Source organism: Papio anubis, chromosome 3, assembly GCF_008728515.1.
Source record: "Papio anubis isolate 15944 chromosome 3, Panubis1.0, whole genome shotgun sequence".
NCBI lineage: Eukaryota > Metazoa > Chordata > Mammalia > Primates > Cercopithecidae > Papio > Papio anubis.
Window position 1 is genome coordinate 75209243 of NC_044978.1, and position 18317 is coordinate 75227559.

Sequence of the window (18317 nt, forward strand, 5' to 3'; positions counted from 1 at the left end):
GGACATCCACACCAAAACCCAATCTGTACATCACCATCACCAAAGATCAAAGGTAGATAAAACCACAAAGATGGGGAAAAAAACAGAGCAGAAAAGCTGAAAATTCTAAAAATCAGAGTGCCTCTCCCCCTCCAAAGGAACGCAACTCCTCGCCAGCAATGGGACAAAGCTGGATGGAGAATGACTTTGACGAGTTGAGAGAAGAAGGCTTCAGACAATCCAACTTCTCTGAGCTTAAGGAGGAAGTTCAAACCCATCGCAAAGAAGCTCAAAACCTTGAAAAAAGAGTATACAAATGGTTAACTAGAATAACCAATGTAGAGAAGTCCTTAAATGGCCTGATGGAGCTGAGAACCATGGCACAAGAACTACGTGATGAATACGCAAGCTTCAGCAGCTGGAAGAAAGGGTATCAGTGATTGAAGATCAAATGAATGAAATGAAGTGAGAAGAGAAGTTTAGAGAAAAAAGAGTGAAGAGAAATGAACAAAGCCTCCAAGAAATAAGGGACTATGCGAAAAGACCAAATCTACATCTGATTGGTGTACCTGAAAGTGATGGGGAGAATGGAACCCAGTTGGAAAACACTCTGCAGGATATTATCCAGGAGAACTTTCCCAACCTAACAAGGCGGGCCAACATTCAAACTCAGGAAATACAGAGAACACCACAAAGACACTCCTCGAGAAGAGCAGCTCCAAGAGACACATAATTGTCAGATTCACCAAAGTTGAAATAAAGGAAAAATGTTAAGGACAGCCAGAGAGAAAGGTCGGGTTACCCACAAAGGGAAGCCCTTCAGACTAACAGCAGATCTCACAGCAGAAACTCTACAAGCCAGAAGCGAGTGGGGGCCAATATTCAACATTCTTAAAGACAAGAATTTTCAACCCGGAATTTCATGTCCAGTCAAACTAAGCTTCATAAGTGAAAGAGAAATAAAATCCTTTACAGGCAAGCAAATGCTGAGAGATTTTGTCACCACCAGGCTTGCTGTACAAGAGATCCTGAAGGAAGCACTAAACATGGAAAGGAACAACTGGTACCAGCCACTGAAAAGACAGGCCAAATTGTAAAGACCATTGACGCTAGGAAGAAACTGCATCAACTAACAGGCAAAATAACCAGCTAACATCATAATGTCAGGATCAAATTCACACATAACAATATTAACCTTAAATGTAAATAGGCTAAATGCCACAATTAAAAGACACAGACTGCCAAATTGGATAGAGTCAAGACCCATCAGTGTGCTGTACTCAGAAGACCCTTCTCACGTGCAGAGTCACACATAGGCTCAAAATAAAGGGATGGAGGAAGATCTACCAAGCAAATAGAAAACAAAAAAAGACAGGGGTAGCAATCCTAGTGTCTGATAAAACAGACTTTAAACCAACAAAGATCAAAGAGACAAAGAAGGCCATTACATAATGGTAAAGGGATCAATTCAACAAGAAGAGCTAACTATCCTAAATATATATGCACCCAATATAGGAGCAACCAGATTCATAAAGCAAGTCCTTAGAGACCTACAAAGAGACTTAGACTCCCACACAATAATCATGGGAGACTTTAACACCCCACTGTCAGCATTAGACAGATCAATGAGACAGAGAGTTAACAAGGATATCCAGGAATTGAACTCAACTCTGCACCAAGCAGACCTAATAGACATCTACAGAACTCTCCACCCGAAATCAACAGAATATACATTCTTCTCAGCACCACATCTCACTTATTCCAAAATTGACCACATAGTTGGAAGTAAAGCACTTCTCAGCAAATGTAAAGGAACAGAAATTATAACAAACTGTCTCTCAGACCACAGTTCAATCAAACTAGAACTCAGGATTAAGAAACTCACTCAAAACCACTCAACTACCTGGAAACAGAACAACCTTCTCCTGAATGACTGCTGGGTAAATAACAAAATGAAGGCAGAAATAAAGATGTTCTTTGAAACCAATGACAACAAAGGCACAACATACAAAGATCTCTGGGACACATTTAAAGCAGTGTGTAGAGTGAAATTTATAGCACTAAATGCCTACAAGAGAAAGCAGGAAAGATCTAAAATTGACACCCTAACATCACAATTAAAAGAACTAGAGAAGCAAGAGCAAACACATTCAAAAGCTAGCAGAAGGCAAGAAATGACTAAGATCAGAGCAGAACTGAAAGAGATAGGGACACAAAGAAAATTCAAAAAAAATCAGTGAATCCAGGAGCTGGTTTTTTCAAAAGATCAACAAAATAGATAGACTACAGCAAGGCTAATAAAGAAGAAAAGAGAGAAGAATAGAATAGATGCAAAAAAAAAAAAAATGATAAAGGGGATATCACCACCGATCCCACAGAAATACAAACTACCATCAGAGAATACTATATACACCTCTATGCAAATAAACTAGAAAATCTGGAAGAAATGGATACATTCCTGGACACATATACCCTCCCAAGACTAATCCAAGACGGAGTTGAATCTCTGAATAGATGAATAACAGGCTCTGAAATTGAGGCAATAATTAATAGCCTACCAACCACAAAAAATCCAGGAACAGATGGATTCACAGCCAAATTCTACCAGAGGTACAAGGAGGAGTTGGTACCATTCCTTCTGAAACTATTCCAATCAATAGAAAAAGAGGGAATCCTCCCTAACTCATTTTATGAGGCCAGCAACATCCTGATACCAAAGCCTGGCAGAGACACAACAAAAAAAGAGAATTTTAGACCAATATCCCTGATGAACACCAATGCAAAAATCCTCAGTAAAATACTGGCAAACTGAATCCAGCAGCACATCAAAAAGCTTACCCACCATGATCAAGTGGGCTTCATCCCTGGGATGCATTGCTGGATCAACATATGCAAATCAATAAATGTAATCCATCATATAAACAGAACCAAAGACAAAAACCATATGATTATCTCAATAGATGCAGAAAAGGTCTTTGACAAAATTCAACAGCCCTTCATGGTAAAAACTCTCAATAAATTAGGTATTGATGGGATGTATCTCAAAATAATAAGAGCTATTTATGACAAACCCACAGCCAATACCATACCGAATGGGCAAAAACTGGAAGCGTCCCCTTTGAAAACTGACACAAGACAAGCATGCCCTCTCTCACCACTCCTATTCAACATAGTGTTGGAAGTTCTGGCCAGGGCAATCAGGCAGGAGAAAGAAATAAAGGGTATTCAATTAGGAAAAGAGGAAGTCAAATTGTGCCTGTTTGCAGATGACATGATTGTATATCTACAAAACCCCATAGTCTCAGCTCCAAATCTCCTTAAGCTGATAAGCAACTTCAGCAAAGTCTCAGGATACAAAATCAATGTGCAGAAATCACAAGCATTCTTATACACCAATAACAGACAGAGACCCAAACCATGAGTGAAATCCCATTCACAATTGCTTCAAATAGAACAAAATACCTAGGAATCTAACTTATAAGGGATGTGAAGGAGCCCTTCAAGGAGAACTACAAACCACTGCTCAACAAAATAAAAGAGGAAACAAACAAATGGAAGAATATTCCATGCTCATGGATAGGAAGAACCAGTATCATGAAAATTGCCATACTGCCCAAGGTAATGTATAGATTCAATGCCATCCCCATCAAGGTACCAATGACGTTCTTCACAGAATTGGAAAAAACTACTTTAAAGTTCATATGGAACCAAAAAAGAGCCTGCATTGCCAAGTCAGTCCTAAGCCAAAAGAATAAAGCTGGAGGCATCACACTACCTGACTTCAAACTATCCTACAGGGCTACAGTAACCAAAACAGCATGGTACTGGTACCAAAACAGAGATATAGACCAATGGAACAGAACAGAGCCCTCAGAAATAATACCACACACCTACAACCATCTGATCTTTGTCAAACCTGACAAAAACAAGAAATGGGGAAAGGATTCCCTATTTAATAAATGGTGCTGGAAAAACTGGCTAGCCATATGTAGAAAGCTGAAACTGGATCCTTCCTTAAACCTTATACAAAAATTAATTCAAGATGGTTTAAAGACTTAAATGTTAGACCTAAAACCATAAAAACCCTAGAAGAAAACCTAGGCAATACCATTCAGGGCATAGGCATGGGCAAGGACTGCATGTCTAAAACACCAAAAGCAATGGCAACAAAAGCCAAAATTGACAGATGGGATCTAATTAAACTAAAAGAAACTACCATCAGAGTGAACAGGCAACCTACAGAATGGGAGAAAATTTTTGCAACCTATCTATCTGACAAAAGGCTAATATCCAGAATCTACAAATAACTCAAACAAACTTACAAGAAAAAAACAAACAACCCCATCAAAAAGTGGGCAAAGTATATGAACAGACAATTCCCAAAGAAGACATTTATGCAGCCAACAGACACATGAAAAAATGCTCATCATCGCTGGCCATCAGAGAAATGCAAATCAAAACCACAATGAGATACCATCTCACACCAGTCAGAATGGCAATCTTTAAAAAGTCAGGAAACAACAGGTGCTAGAGAGGATGTGGAGAAATAGGAACAGCTTTACACTGTTGGTAGGACTGTAAACTAGTTCAACCGTTGTGGAAGACAGTGTGGCGATTCCTCAAGGATCTAGAACTAGATGTACCATATGACCCAGCCATCCCCTTACTGGGTATATACCCAAAGGATTATAAATCATGCTGCTACAAAGGCACATGCACAAGTATGTTTACTGCGGCACTATTCACAATAGCAAAGACTTGGAACCAACCCAAATGTCCATCAATGGTAGACTGAATTAAGAAAATGTGGCACATATACACCATGGAATATTATGCAGCCATAAAAAAAGATGAGTTCATGTCCTTTGTAGGGACATGGATGAAGCTGGAAGCCATCATTCTCAGTAAACTATTGCAAGGACAAAAAAATCAACCACTGCATGTTCTCACTCATAGGTGGGAACTGAACAATGAGAACACTTGGACACAGAAAGGGGAACATCACACACCAGGGCCTGTCGTGGGATGTGGGGAGTGGTGAGGGCTAGCATTAGGAGATATACCTAATGTAAATGACGAGGTAATGGGTGCAGCACACCAAAGTGGCACATGTATACATATATAACAAACCTGCACGTTGTGCACATGTACCCTAGAACTTTAAGTATAATAAAAATATAATAAAAATTTAAAAAGAAAAGAATCAAAACAAGATAACGATTGTCTGTGCATGACAAAATCTTAGGATAGCCATGACTAACTAATGACACAATCAACAAGAAAATCTGGTAATCAGGCCGGGTGTGGTGGCTCACGCCTGTAATCCCAGCACTGTGGAATGCCGAGGCAGGTGGATCACCTGAGGTTAGGAGTTCGAGACCAGCCTGGCCAACATGGTGAAACCCTAACTCTACTAAAAATACAAAAATTAGTGTGGCATGGTGGTGCATGCCCGTAACCCCAGCTACTTGGGAGGCTGAGGCACGAGAATCACTTGAACCCAGGAGACAGAGGTTGCAGTGAGCCGAGATTTTGCTATTGCACTCCAGCTTGGGTGACAAGAGCAAAACTCCATCTCAGAAAAAAAAAAAAAAAGAAATCTGGTAATCTCTGTGGAACACAATAATTTAATATAACAATTACAATTATTGATAACATACTGAGGAATATCAGAATTATAGGAATCTCATATAATTTTCAAATACATATTAACACATTTATAGGAATATAATCTAACGAAGGCTAAACAACATTTTTAATTTAACAATGTTTCTTGTATGGGTTTAATATATCAAATGAGTCAAATATATCTCTTTTGGACCTAAAAGGACCTAATGCTTAATTTGATCTTGAAAAGTTTGTCAGATATCAAAAGGTCTAAAACACTTGATTGATAAAGCAAAATAGAATCCCAGGCTACTATAAGCCATTTGTTTAGCCAAAGTGATAACTCTAAAACCTTCTTTTTTTTTTTTTTTTTTTTTGAGACAGAGTCTCGCTCTGTCGCCCAGGCTGGAGTGCAGTGGCCAGATCTCGGCTCACTGCAAGCTCCGCCTCCCGGGTTCACGCCATTCTCCTGCCTCAGCCTCCGGAGTACCTGGGACTACAGGGCCCGCCACCTCGCCTGGCTAGTTTTTTTTTTTGTATTTTTTTAGTAGAGACGGGGTTTCACCATGTTAGCCAGGATGGTCTCGATCTCCTGACCTCGTGATCCGCCCGTCTCGGCCTCCTAAAGTGCTGGGATTACAGGCTTGAGCCACCGCGCCAGGCCTCTAAAAACTTTTTAAGCCAAAAACCTTTACTCATTGATAGAGGGGAGACTCCACTTTCCAAACAAAAAGACAGCATGAGGCCAATTGAATCTATTTTCTCCTCCCTCTTTTTTCTGTAGTTATTTAAAAGGCAAAGAAAAATCTTTTGTTTTCCGTTTTAGACGATTAGTCTCTTAAGTACCTGTTCCCTGTCCTAAACAACTGTCAGTAAGGCAACTCTAATTTGTATTTCTAAAGGGACAACTCTTAGGTGAAATAAGATAGAGAATTTCTATTTTTAATCAAACCAAGAAAATATGGTTTGAGTAAAATTCAGGTGAGATAGCTAGGAAAAGCGGATACTCTGGCGCATGGAGAGTTTTCAAGAATCCCATTTTTACACTGAATCTTGGGTCCCAAAAAACAGAGAAATGCTATGGGATGGGATAGTGCAACACTTTCACAGTGTAGTTCATTGCAAAGACATTTCTCCAAGGCTGGTGGGCAACCCGACTCCAATCAGCCCACTCTGTAATCTGTAATCAGCCCATCCCCCATTCTATACCTTCTAGGGGCTCAAGAGCATGTTTTTCTTATCTAAATGCACAAAGAAAGGAGTACCGGCTTGTAGTAGTAGCCACTCACTATAAACAATTGCCATTAGACATTTTTAAAAGTGTATCTCTTATTTAGCTATTACAAATTAAGGGTGTTTTTTAATAATGCAAAGTAATTTCTGATGCCCACAAAAGTCAAAGAGGTCAGGTAACACAATGCAAAACAGAGCAGAGTCTTAGTTGAGAGGGATCTGCCCACTTACAATTATTTGGGTTCCATGAGGAAAGCAGAGATTTTTCCCAAAATGAGGCCTGCGGGACCTCCTCTGTTTTTCCCAAGGCTGTCACAAATTACCTGAGGTCCTCTCAGGTGAACTTGAGGGTAGCAAGAGGACAGACAAAAATAAATGGAGAAACAATTCAGTCAACTAAGAAGAAAAAATATATATATATATTTTATAATATATATTTTATATATAATATATTATATTATATATAATATATAATTAATAAATTATATGTTATAAAATTTGTATAATAAATTATATAATATTGTATATATTTATAAATATATAAAATATATAATATTGTATATATTTATATATTATATATACTTATATATTATGTATATTAAATATATGATACATTTTATAATATATAATATAATATATATATTATATATATATAAATAAATATATATTTTTTTTTTTCAAAAAACAAGATCCAAGAAGAGAAAAAAACGTAATGGCCTTTTAAGTACAGGTATATCTTGGATATCCCCTTTTAATTAGGTTCACTTCTAAGCATGGAGCTCTTTTATTTAAAAATTCTTTTAAATCTTTTATTACCAGACTCTAGCTGGGACAAATAGCTGACACCTCTAGCTTTTAAGCCTTTTGTTTTTCCAAAGGTATTTTCCTGATTGAAACCAATAAGCCTTAAGTAAGGTTATGATTTAACCACAGAATCACAAGTTGTCTCCAAAAAGACGGCAAGTGGTTTTTACAAGAGCTCGAATTGCCGCAAAGATAACTCAAAGAAAGAAAAATTCAAGAGACAGGCTCAGAAGTTGTTCATGGAGGAGAAAAGAATTAACAAGTATTAAAGGTCACAAACCAGAAAGAACCTATTCCTTAAGCTGAGAATTGAACGGAGGCCACACACATCATGAAAGCGCGAGGTCTATAGCTACTGAGCTACAACACATGGCAGTTGCCACTGCTCTTCCCAGAAGGAGCCTAGCGCAGTCATGTTTTAGGTTGTAAAATATTTTTAACTGCTCAATATAACTTCTTACTTTTTAAAAAATTTTGCATTTTACTCTGTTGACCAGGATGCTCAAGATCATTTTAAAGGCTAGCTATGACATTAATATGCATCCTTCTTTTATTTTAAACCATTTTTTCTTTAATTGTTGAGAATAAGAGATCTCTAAAGTCCTTTTCTTTTGATGGTGTACTTAGTTCCAACAGTGAGTGAATCCAAAAGCCTTTTGAAGTTCAGATAGTAATTTTAGAGGTTTTTACTATATAAGCAAAAGGTATATCTAGAGGGAGTAGAGGAGGCATCTCCATGGTCCCCAATAATTCATTCTCAGAAATGACCTAAGATAGCAAAAGACAACTAAAGCCAAATAGAGATGGGATCTTTCAAGACAAAACTCACTCAAGAGCATGACATATTCAGGGTAAAGAGTGTGCTGATGCAGCTCAGACTCCAGGTCCTTTCAGGCTAGCTGCCTGACACGAACCTGAAATTTCCAGCCCTCCAGATGGTAGAGACCAAGAGAGGTACCTCCACATGGTCACATGGTCAAGCTCCCAAGGACATAAAACAAGAGGAGAGGGAAACCTCATCTGGCTTTTGTTTCAGGGACCCACAGCAAAGTTTGTAGTTGAGCAGTCTGCAAGGCTTGCTTGCAAAAGAAGGCTTACAGAGGGCCTAGGCTCGTATTTTATCCTGCGGGGCCACACTTTATGACAGAACAACACAGAAAGACAGATTTATATAGCTCAAAGTATACCAGATTTGCTACAGATGAAGGCTAGTCTCACAAATCCCTTTTCCCTTTAATCAAAGCCTTGCACGGGAGACAAACAGTGATTTTTACCATTTCATCAACTGGTTTACACAGAGAGAGGCCAGGAGTTTGGCTGGTAAGAAATTTTTACCCTTTTTTCGGCATGTCAGGTTTTAGGATTTCCTCTCTCTGCAGCTTCTGGAAGAGCAGAGTGGCTTTTGATGACCCCGCTCACTATGCCATAGCTGTGGGGGACAAGCCATGCTACAAAAAAACAAACACAAAAAGCACATCTTTTTCTGTTTTATGGAATCATAGGCAAAAGTCTCTCATTTTTTACAAGATGCCACCCAATAGGAGGCATAGGGGAATATGTTGTCACATCAAACACACAAAATGGAAAAATGGATTAGGACGTGAGCAGCTGAAACTCTGGAACCATGTGCTGTCAATTCTCTCCTCAAAAGGCAGCACCCAGAGTCCATTGGATAACATGCCCAAAAAGATAGACAACAGAAAAGTCCACAGGCTTCCCTTCCCCACAGGTGTGGGAAAGGGAGGAAAAGTACTTAGCAGACTTAAAGATGACAGTCCTACCAGCTGAACCAATCAGCCATTGCAATCTGTCCTGCACAGGTGTCTATTCAATTTGAACCGATGAAGTTAATGCAAAGTAGGAAGAGAGAAGAAGGAAAAAGAAAGACACAACAAATAGGGGACAGGAGGAGAGAGAAAGCATTGTCTGGCAGTCTCGGGGAGGCAGGAGGAAAACTCACCAGTTGTGGCAATGCTGAGTCAAAGATTCAGGTGACCACCTGTCACCCATGAAGGGGGCACACACACCCCACCATCCTGCTGGCTCACAAGCCTCCTCCTTGGAGAAAAATGCTCTCCACATCCCATAATCACTTCATGGTTGCCAGAGAACATGTTACAGACCACAGGCTCTTTGGCTCCCATGTAACAGAAGTTAACAAAGGGCCAACAAGATTTCCCAGACAAGGCTTTTATTTTGGGACTTGTGCTTGAGCACAAGGGAGACAGCAGAGCTGAGGTGTAAGGATCCTCTGGCTGGCTCTCTGAAAAAGCCAAAATCTGCAGCAGGTTTTTTTTATTATTATTTTTGTTAAGCAAAGCACAGGAATTGACATCAGGGGTAAGGTATGCAGGCCGAGCTGGGCAAAGCACATGAGACGTAGGGTATGCAGGTCAGTGCATCTTGTTGCTATGGTTATATTGAGTAATGGGCCACCTGGTGGTCTGGCCAGTAGCAATAAGGCTGTAAATCAATTGTTTAGCATTCCTTCCCAAGGTGGAACACTTCACAAGATTCGTTCAATGTTTAGTTCTCCTAAAGTCAATTTCTGGAATTCTTTAAGTGAAAGGCATGGTTAACCATTATTAAAGCACAGAATGGCAACTATTTCCTATGTGTGACTAAAGCCTGGGGTTATTGGGATAGCATCAGTGAGGTAGGGGTACAGATTTTCTGAAGAGAAGAGGAAAAAAAAAAAAAAACTACATGAAGAATGAGTAGTATCCTATCCTATTCTATCTCCAATAGATTTTAAAACAGATAGACAGAGATACTTTTCTTACTGTTAGTACTGTAGCAGGACGAGCCACAGACAAAACCTCTCAGACACCAAATTGTAGAAGGAAGGGCTTTATTCAGCTGGGAGCATCAGCAACCTACTGTCTTAAAATCCGAACTCCCCAAGTGCACAATTTCTGTCCCTTTTAAGGGCCCACAACACTAAAGATTTCACATGAAAGGGTTGTGATTGATTTGAGCAAGCAGCAGGTACGTGACAGGGGCTGCATGCACCGGTGGTCAGAGTCAAACAGAACAGGGCAGGGAGTTTCACAATGTTCTTCTATACAATGTCAGGAACATTGGTTTCTAAGTCATGAGTTGATTTTTAACTACTGGGTTTAAGCCAGGCAGACCCAGGCCTGGTTCCAGGCCTGGCGCTGGGCTGCCTGTCTTTGGTTTTACTTCATTGTTTTTTCTTAAAACAGGTACTGAGTATAAAACAATATAAAACAATATGAGAGGGTCTCTCTCTTTCCTCATTTCCCCCCTTTTGAGACTCTCACTTTTTATTAGTAGGTGTTCTCATTCTTATTTTTGCTACTTATGTCTTTTTGTGCAATAGATTGATAGTGATTCATATAGTACACTTGTGCTGAAGCATTTTGGTGAACTAAGATACTGATGAAGCTTTTTTATCATTTGAAGAAGTACAGGTAGCAAACATGGGAGCAGTAAGCAGGTTTTATTACCATTATAACTTTTATTATAAGAGTTTTAAATCCTCCTAGTGCTGGGAACTAATTTTTAAACATGGCTTCAGGGTTGAATTCATGCTACACTTGTACAGGCACATGTGACTATGTCTTTAACTACTTGCTTTTGATTATCTACGTGTAGACAGTAATTAGTAAGGTTAAATTTCTTATAGACCTCTCTTTCAGCAGCTAGCAAGTAGTCAAGAGCCAATCTATTTTGATAGATAGCATTTCTTATCTGAGTTTCTCGCTGGGCCAGAATAGTCAAGGCTTGACTGGTTTTATTAGTGATGATTTTTAAAACAGCTTGCAACCGTATGATACAGTTGAGCATGTAAATGGGGGTCCAGTATTCCCATGAGCCATCTTGTGTCTAAGTGGCAGGCCTATAGTATTGTACAAATTTTTAGGAGGTTATTTATTATCTTTTTAATTACTTGTGGCTATGCTTTGTTTTCTGTGGGAAGCATAGACAGGGAAGCCCAGAAGTTCACCTGTCTTCATGGGCAGTAAGAAGAAAGATGGTTTAATAGTGCCAACAACACAACCGCCTGTCTACTGGTCAGGCAGCTTAGCATAGGCTCTATGTCTACATATCCAGTATAATCCGGTGGGGGCAGTCTAGTCCTGGTGGAACTCTGGGTGGAACTGTTTAGCTATGCAATACTGTCTAATAATTGAGATGTTTAGAACCCAAAAATTGTCAGGGTGGTTCTTTTGGGCCAGGAATGCATCAGGAACTGGGCCTGTAGGAACTAATTATTGGGCTTCCCATGGCCATTGATCTCCTGTTACAGTTCCTCCACAAACATAACACGAAGTGACTTTTAGAGACTGGGTTACATGTTCGGCTAATTGCAAAAACAAATTTTTAGTTTTTCCTTGAATCTCAGGCACTGGCACATTTAGTTCATCATAGAAAGTCTGAAATACTGGTTCTAGAGAGTGTCTTTGAACCTTGCCTTTTATTAGGATGCTTAAGCTAGTATCTAGTCATTTTCCATCAATGCCTAATGTTACATAATTTTTTAGTCCACTTTGGGTCTGAGGGGCTTGTGATAACCAGTTCTAAAGGGTTGCAGCTCCCACTTGTGCAGGAGGGGCTGACTTTTCCTTTTTGGAGCCAAACAGGATCTTTTTTATTTTTTATTTTTTTTCAAGTAGCCCAAATGATGTAAGACCAGTATTGACACATTTCACATAAATATGATTCTTGACAGATATACTTATTTTCTGCTTTGTAACTTTTTTCTCAATCTAGAGAACCACATTCCATCTCATGCTGCTTACTATTAATAGCGGCACAGGTGTCAAATTTTAAGGTTACATTTTTGCAGACCCTTCTTTCTTCTGTTTTAGCTATTACCTTACTTGTGTCACTTAGAAAAGGACCAGTCATTAATTTTATTTTAAAAACTGTGATCATGGGAGGCTTAAAATGGGTCATAACATGCATCAGGTTGGTTATTTCCTGGGCTACATACCTTGGATAGAATAGCATTATACAAACAAGTTTCTTTTTAGAGTTCTGGTACACTTATAATAACCATAAAATAATAGGACTGTAGCAATCTTTTGTCCTACCTCAGTGACTTGATGTATACACTGGGAGCAGCCCTCAGTCTGAGTAAGGTCAGTTGAAGTCTTTACTGCACAAGTCCAAATTTTAAGGAAAATGAGTCCCACGATGAGTTTCTTCATGCTTCGGCCATGCGTGGACCAGTCAGCTTCCGGGTGTGACTGGAGCAGGGCTTGTCGTCTTTTTCAGAGTCACTTTGTAGGGGTTAGTGAAGCTGCTCCCATCCACGTACAGCTCCCAGTCTACAGATGTTTAAGGATGGTCTCAGAGGTTAGGCCCACTAGAATAAACTGAGTACAATACTTTTACACAGTTATGCTTAACTGGGCTCTTTGATACCAGGAGCAAGGTGGCGGGTTTAGGGTGTTGCAAACTTCAATGGTTATGCGGAGAATTTTATAGAGCAAGCTTTGGTATCTAGTTAGTCTAGCATTTATTAGCTAATGGTGTCCTTTGGTATTTATTGAAATCACCACAGCATGGGGGGACTTTATGATTAGGTTTTGTCTAAGAGTTAGCTTATCTGCTTCTTGTGCTAACAGGGCCATTGCTGCCAGGGCCCTTGGACATGGGGGCCAGCCTTTGGAAACCCCATCTAGTTGTTTTGAGAGATAGGCCACTGGCCTTGGCCAGGGCCCTACAGTCTGGGTTAAAACTTCAACTGCCTTTTTTTTTTTTTTTTTTTTTTGACACATAGAGTGTAAAGAGTTTTGTCAGGTCAGGTAGCCTCAAGGCTGGGGCCAACATGAGTTTTTCTTTTTAACTCATGAAAAGCTCATTGCTGTTGGTTGTAATAGATGTAGTTTATTTAATGTACATTTTTATTGACTGTCATCTACCAAAATATTAACTTAAATCTTGTAACTATTTGATTTCAAGCTTTAAATTGATCTGGTATTTCTTGTGGGGCTCTAATTGCATCTAAGTAGATGTGAGAGTAGAAAGATCTATAAGGGGCTTCTCTCGCTTTACGATGTCTTCTTCTTATTATTATTATTATTTCTGATTGATGAAATGCCAGGGTGAAAGGGATAGCCAAATTGACTAAAGCACAAGTGCCTCTCTAGTTATTTGGCAGAGTGCCCAGTAAAGGTCCACGACAATACCACCACACATCCGCTCAGGGATGAACAAGGGCTGACTGATTGATAAGCTCTTGAAAATTCTTAAGCTCACTGCATCCCTTCAGGTCTCCAAGGAATACTAAGTCTCCTCCTTGCCGTGAGAGACATGAAGTGAACTTAGTGTTGGGAGACGGAAGCTGGATGGCCTTCGGGGGCTGACCCACAGGGACTTTGGGATATATCAGAGAGAGCTTGGCATGACTTATTACTCCAGACTGTAGAATCCTGGAAAAGAGCTACCATGCAGCCCATGCCTGGTTGACTGGAGGACCACCTTTGTGGAAGGGGGACAATCAGGGCTTCTGGCCTGCCATGTGCACAAACATAACAATTGCTTTTGTTTAATGTGCAGATAGAATATTTGATCCATTTCAACCAGACATTTGCATATTGGTATGCTGCCTTAATTGGCAAAGTTTGTTTTAAGTCTTTAACTTCTATGATCCTCTAGTAAAATGAACGTTTCCTTTAGCACCTATTTTTATTAGTTTTTAGAACAAAAAAAGCTAAACACCATTTTATATTTAAGCATGCTTTTTGTATGATTTTTATACCAGATAAGTTAAATTTTACCTTTATATTAGTGTGTTATTAATGTTAATCTTAATTTCAAAAAAACCTCGTAGACATATTTATCCAATTTTTTATGTTTCACCATCAGGTAAGATTTTATAGACTCTTTTTAACCTTTTATAATTTTTGTTAAAGAGCAGGTTGATGCTTTAAGAAAAACATGTTGCATTTTTACTTTAATGTCCAGTTCACAGAAAAACTGGATGATACCTTTCTAACTTTAGCTAATATGTTAACACACAGAAATTTTTTTACAATTAACGTTTTAAAACTTGCTTAAACTTTTAAAACAATAATTTTTTAACATTTTCATGTAGGTAAAAATCCACATTCTTATGCCTCCTTATAATCTTTTTACTAAAGGTGTATTTTACTTTTTTTATACACATTGCACATAAACTGTTTTTTCAATAGTACTCAGGAGGCCTTATTACTTTTAAATTATATAACACTTTTTGCATAAAAATTTTTTTATAACTTTTTTATGACTTTCACAGACAATTTTTTGACATGTTTCAACTTTTTGACTTATTATAAACTTTTAAAAAAAATAACTAGTTAATTTATTTCAGGACAAGAATTTATCATATAACTTTTTAAATATAAATTCTGCCTCTCCCCTTTTTTTCCTTTCTTGAAATTTTCCAACATAGTTCCTAGTGGGGTGGGTTTATTTTGCACCTGACCCATGTTTTCTCAAGACAAAATAAAACACTCACACCACATACACTCACCGCAAAACAAAGAACAGGTAAAGAGTGCACACACACACTTTTGTCATTTATACCAAACCAAAATCAGAATACCACGAAATCCAAAATTCAAGTACTGAGAAATTTAAGCCAAGTCAAAAACCAAAACCAAAGTATCCATCAATTGAAGTCAAGTCAAAACCAGAACAAAAGTGCCAATACAGGTACACTGTGGTTGATCAGGCCACGCTTCCACTCAAATGGAGTGGGACAAGTTCCAAAGTCTAGTCTCACCAAGTCAAGTCAAGTCAAAACCAGAACAAAAGTGCCGATACAGGCACATGGTGGGTGATCAGGCCACGCTTCCACTCAGATGGAATGGGGCAAGTTCCAAAGACTAGTCTTACCAAGTCCAGTCAAGTCAAAACCAGAACAAAAGTGCCAATACAGGCACACCGTGGGTGATCAAGCCACGCTTCCACTCAGATGGAATGGGGCAAGTTCCAAAGACTAGTCTTACCAAGTTTCAGATGTCTGGACTCCAGGTGCCAGTTCCTTCCCTGTGTTCAGCCACTGTGTTAATCCTCCATGGGGGACCGCTAGGCGCTGCTCTGGTGAGGCGTTCCGCCGGGACAACTGCCTACCCAGGAGCGCTCTTTGGATCGCGTCACTCAGGCTGGTCAGAGTCCCCCCGCAGGGATGCTCCACAGGGCAGGCCTAAGCCGCCTAAGGGGCTGCCTCAGCCGTCCCTCAGTTCTTGCTTCCCAGTCAGGGAACCAAGAAATGCAGCAGGACAAGCTGCAGACAAAACCTCTCAGACACCGAGTTGTAGAAGGAAGGGCTTTTATTCAGCTGGGAACATCGGCAAGCTACTGCCTTAAAATCAAAGCTCCCTGAGTGCACAGTTTCTGTCCCATTTAAGGGCTCACAACACTAAAGATTTCACATGAAAGGGTCGTGTTTGATTTGAGCAAGCAGCAGGTATGTGACAGGGGCTGCATGTACTGGTGGTCAGAGTGAAACAGAACAGGGTAGGGAGTTTCACAGTGTTCTATACAATGTCAGGAACATTGGTTTCTAAGTCATGAGTTGATTTTTAACTACTGGGTTTAGGCCAGGCAGACCCAGGCCTGGTTCCGGGCCTGGCGCCAGGCTGCCTGTTTTTGGTTTTACTTCATTGTTTTTTCTTAAAACAGGTACTGAGTACAAAACAATGTAAAACAATATGAGAGGGTCTCTCTCTTTCCTCAGTACCATTAAATTTGAAACCTGAATCTGCTATATATAATTTATATCATAAATTTTGTAAAGTCTTAAAATTCGAATGAAAATTTTAAAATCTGCTGAGTCCATTTAAATTACATTCAAGGGCAAGGAACAGCAACCCTAAGAGAAAAAATTAACATGTAAACATTTAAGTGCTTATTCAACTACAGGAATTCTAGGGATAGAGAGAAGTGAGGAAAGCATAGTAGTTCAGGGATGTCACTAGCAATGGCTCTGGCTCTCTCTCTTCTCTGCTATCCTTAACATATAGGTCTTCATCCTTGTGCTTTTCATTTCCAGGTCATAAGATGGCTGCTGCATTTGCACCAATCCCGTTTCAGGAAGGAGAGAAATAAAGGAGCAAAAAGAAAACAGAAGTACATGCCCATCAGCTCTGTGCCTCAGAAGCTCCTCTCCTCATTAGCCAGATCTGCTTCGTACAACATTTCAGTTACCTCCTATTGTATAACAACACACCACAATACTTAATGGTGAGGACTAAAATCTGACCTTTTCTTCTCTTGCCAAAATTCCCATCTAAGGGGCCTGGAAGGTATTGCCCTACAAACCATAAAATCTCATTAGATGTTTATTAACCAAGTATAATGTGGCTTACTTTCCAACCTGACTCTGGTGTAGCATCACATGATAGATAGCAAATCCTGAAGGAAATCAAAATATTTCACCCCAAAATACTTTCATTTGATGTGTTTAGAAATAGCTACCACAGGGCCAACAAGTTGAAATGACCCTGCAAAGTCATATTTTGTGGGAGAAATTTGCATCTGTAGAGAATCTCCATTAATGCGGCAGGTCTATCCTTTCTAGGCCTTTCCTGGATCTAGGAGAGATTAACTGTGAGTCTTACACCTTTAAGTCTTGAAAAGAGATATTTACCATCTATTCTCATCGAGGGCTGCTACCTGAGAGCTTTATCTACATAACAAAAACCTTAACTCAAGCATTCCTTTCTACTGAATCCAAGTCTTTGGACAATAGTTTAACTCTCAATTAATTGTCAACTAAATAATCCCTAAAACCCACCTGTGACTTACAAGTTCCCCACTACACAACTCCTAACTCCACATTGAGATGTCCCACCTCACCCTGCAGAATCTTCCACATATAAACCCAAACTATAACCTGACCACCTCAGATAAACCTTCCCAGGACCTCTTGAGGTTGTATAACCCCAGACCATGGTCACTTATACTGGCTCAGAATAAGCCTCTTCACACTTATCTTGGCAGAATTTAGTTGTATTTCATCATCAATATCTTTATAAAACAAGAACATAGCAGACAATTCTTCCATTTGCATACATTTCACTAGGAAAGGCCAGAGGATCTAAGATGGCTTCATCTATAAATCTGGTATTCAACTGGGATGGCTAGAGTGACTGTGAGTTGGCTGGACCTCTCTTTATTATTTTTTTTCATGATTTTTCTTCCTCCAAGATTTTTGTCTCTGTCCCTATGGATTTTTTTCTAGCCAGTAGCTGGAATTCTTTACATGATGAGTGGCTTCTAAGAGAGTGACAAACAGAAGTTGCAAAGTCTCTTAAGATCTAGGTCCAGGCATCAACCAATATCACTTCAACACAGTCTACTAGTCAAAACACAACCAGCCTATATTAGTCTGTTTTCACAATGCTATAAATAAATATCCAAGTTTCAATTGACTCACAGTTTCACATGTCTGGGGGGCCTCAGGGAACTTATAATTGTGGCAGAAGGCAAAGGGACCTTCTTCACATGGCATCAGAGAGAGAAGAGTGGAAGAGAAAAGGGAGAAGAGCCCCTTATAAAACCATCAGATCTCATGAGAACTCACTCACTGTCATGAGGACAGCATGGAGGAAACCACCTCCATGATCCAGTTACCACCCAAGGGTCTCTCCCTTGACACATGGGGACCACAACTGAAGATGAGATTTGGGTGGGGACACAAAGCCAAACCATATTACAGCCCAGATTCAAGGGCA

At 39.5% G+C, this 18317-nt stretch overlaps 1 long non-coding RNA gene across 2 annotated transcripts in view; it reads right to left on the bottom strand.

Annotated features, from left to right (window-relative positions):
• LOC108586066 overlaps positions 1-18042 on the bottom strand; it is a 77772-nt gene extending 59730 nt beyond the window's left edge. For both annotated transcript variants that reach the window (XR_001902769.3, XR_001902767.3), the window contains exons 1-2: positions 15588-18042; positions 12684-12920 (exon numbers count right to left, since the gene is read on the bottom strand). This is a non-coding gene — a long non-coding RNA (uncharacterized LOC108586066). The remainder of the gene's footprint in view (positions 1-12683; positions 12921-15587) is intronic.
• Between the last annotated feature and the right edge of the window lie 275 nt (positions 18043-18317).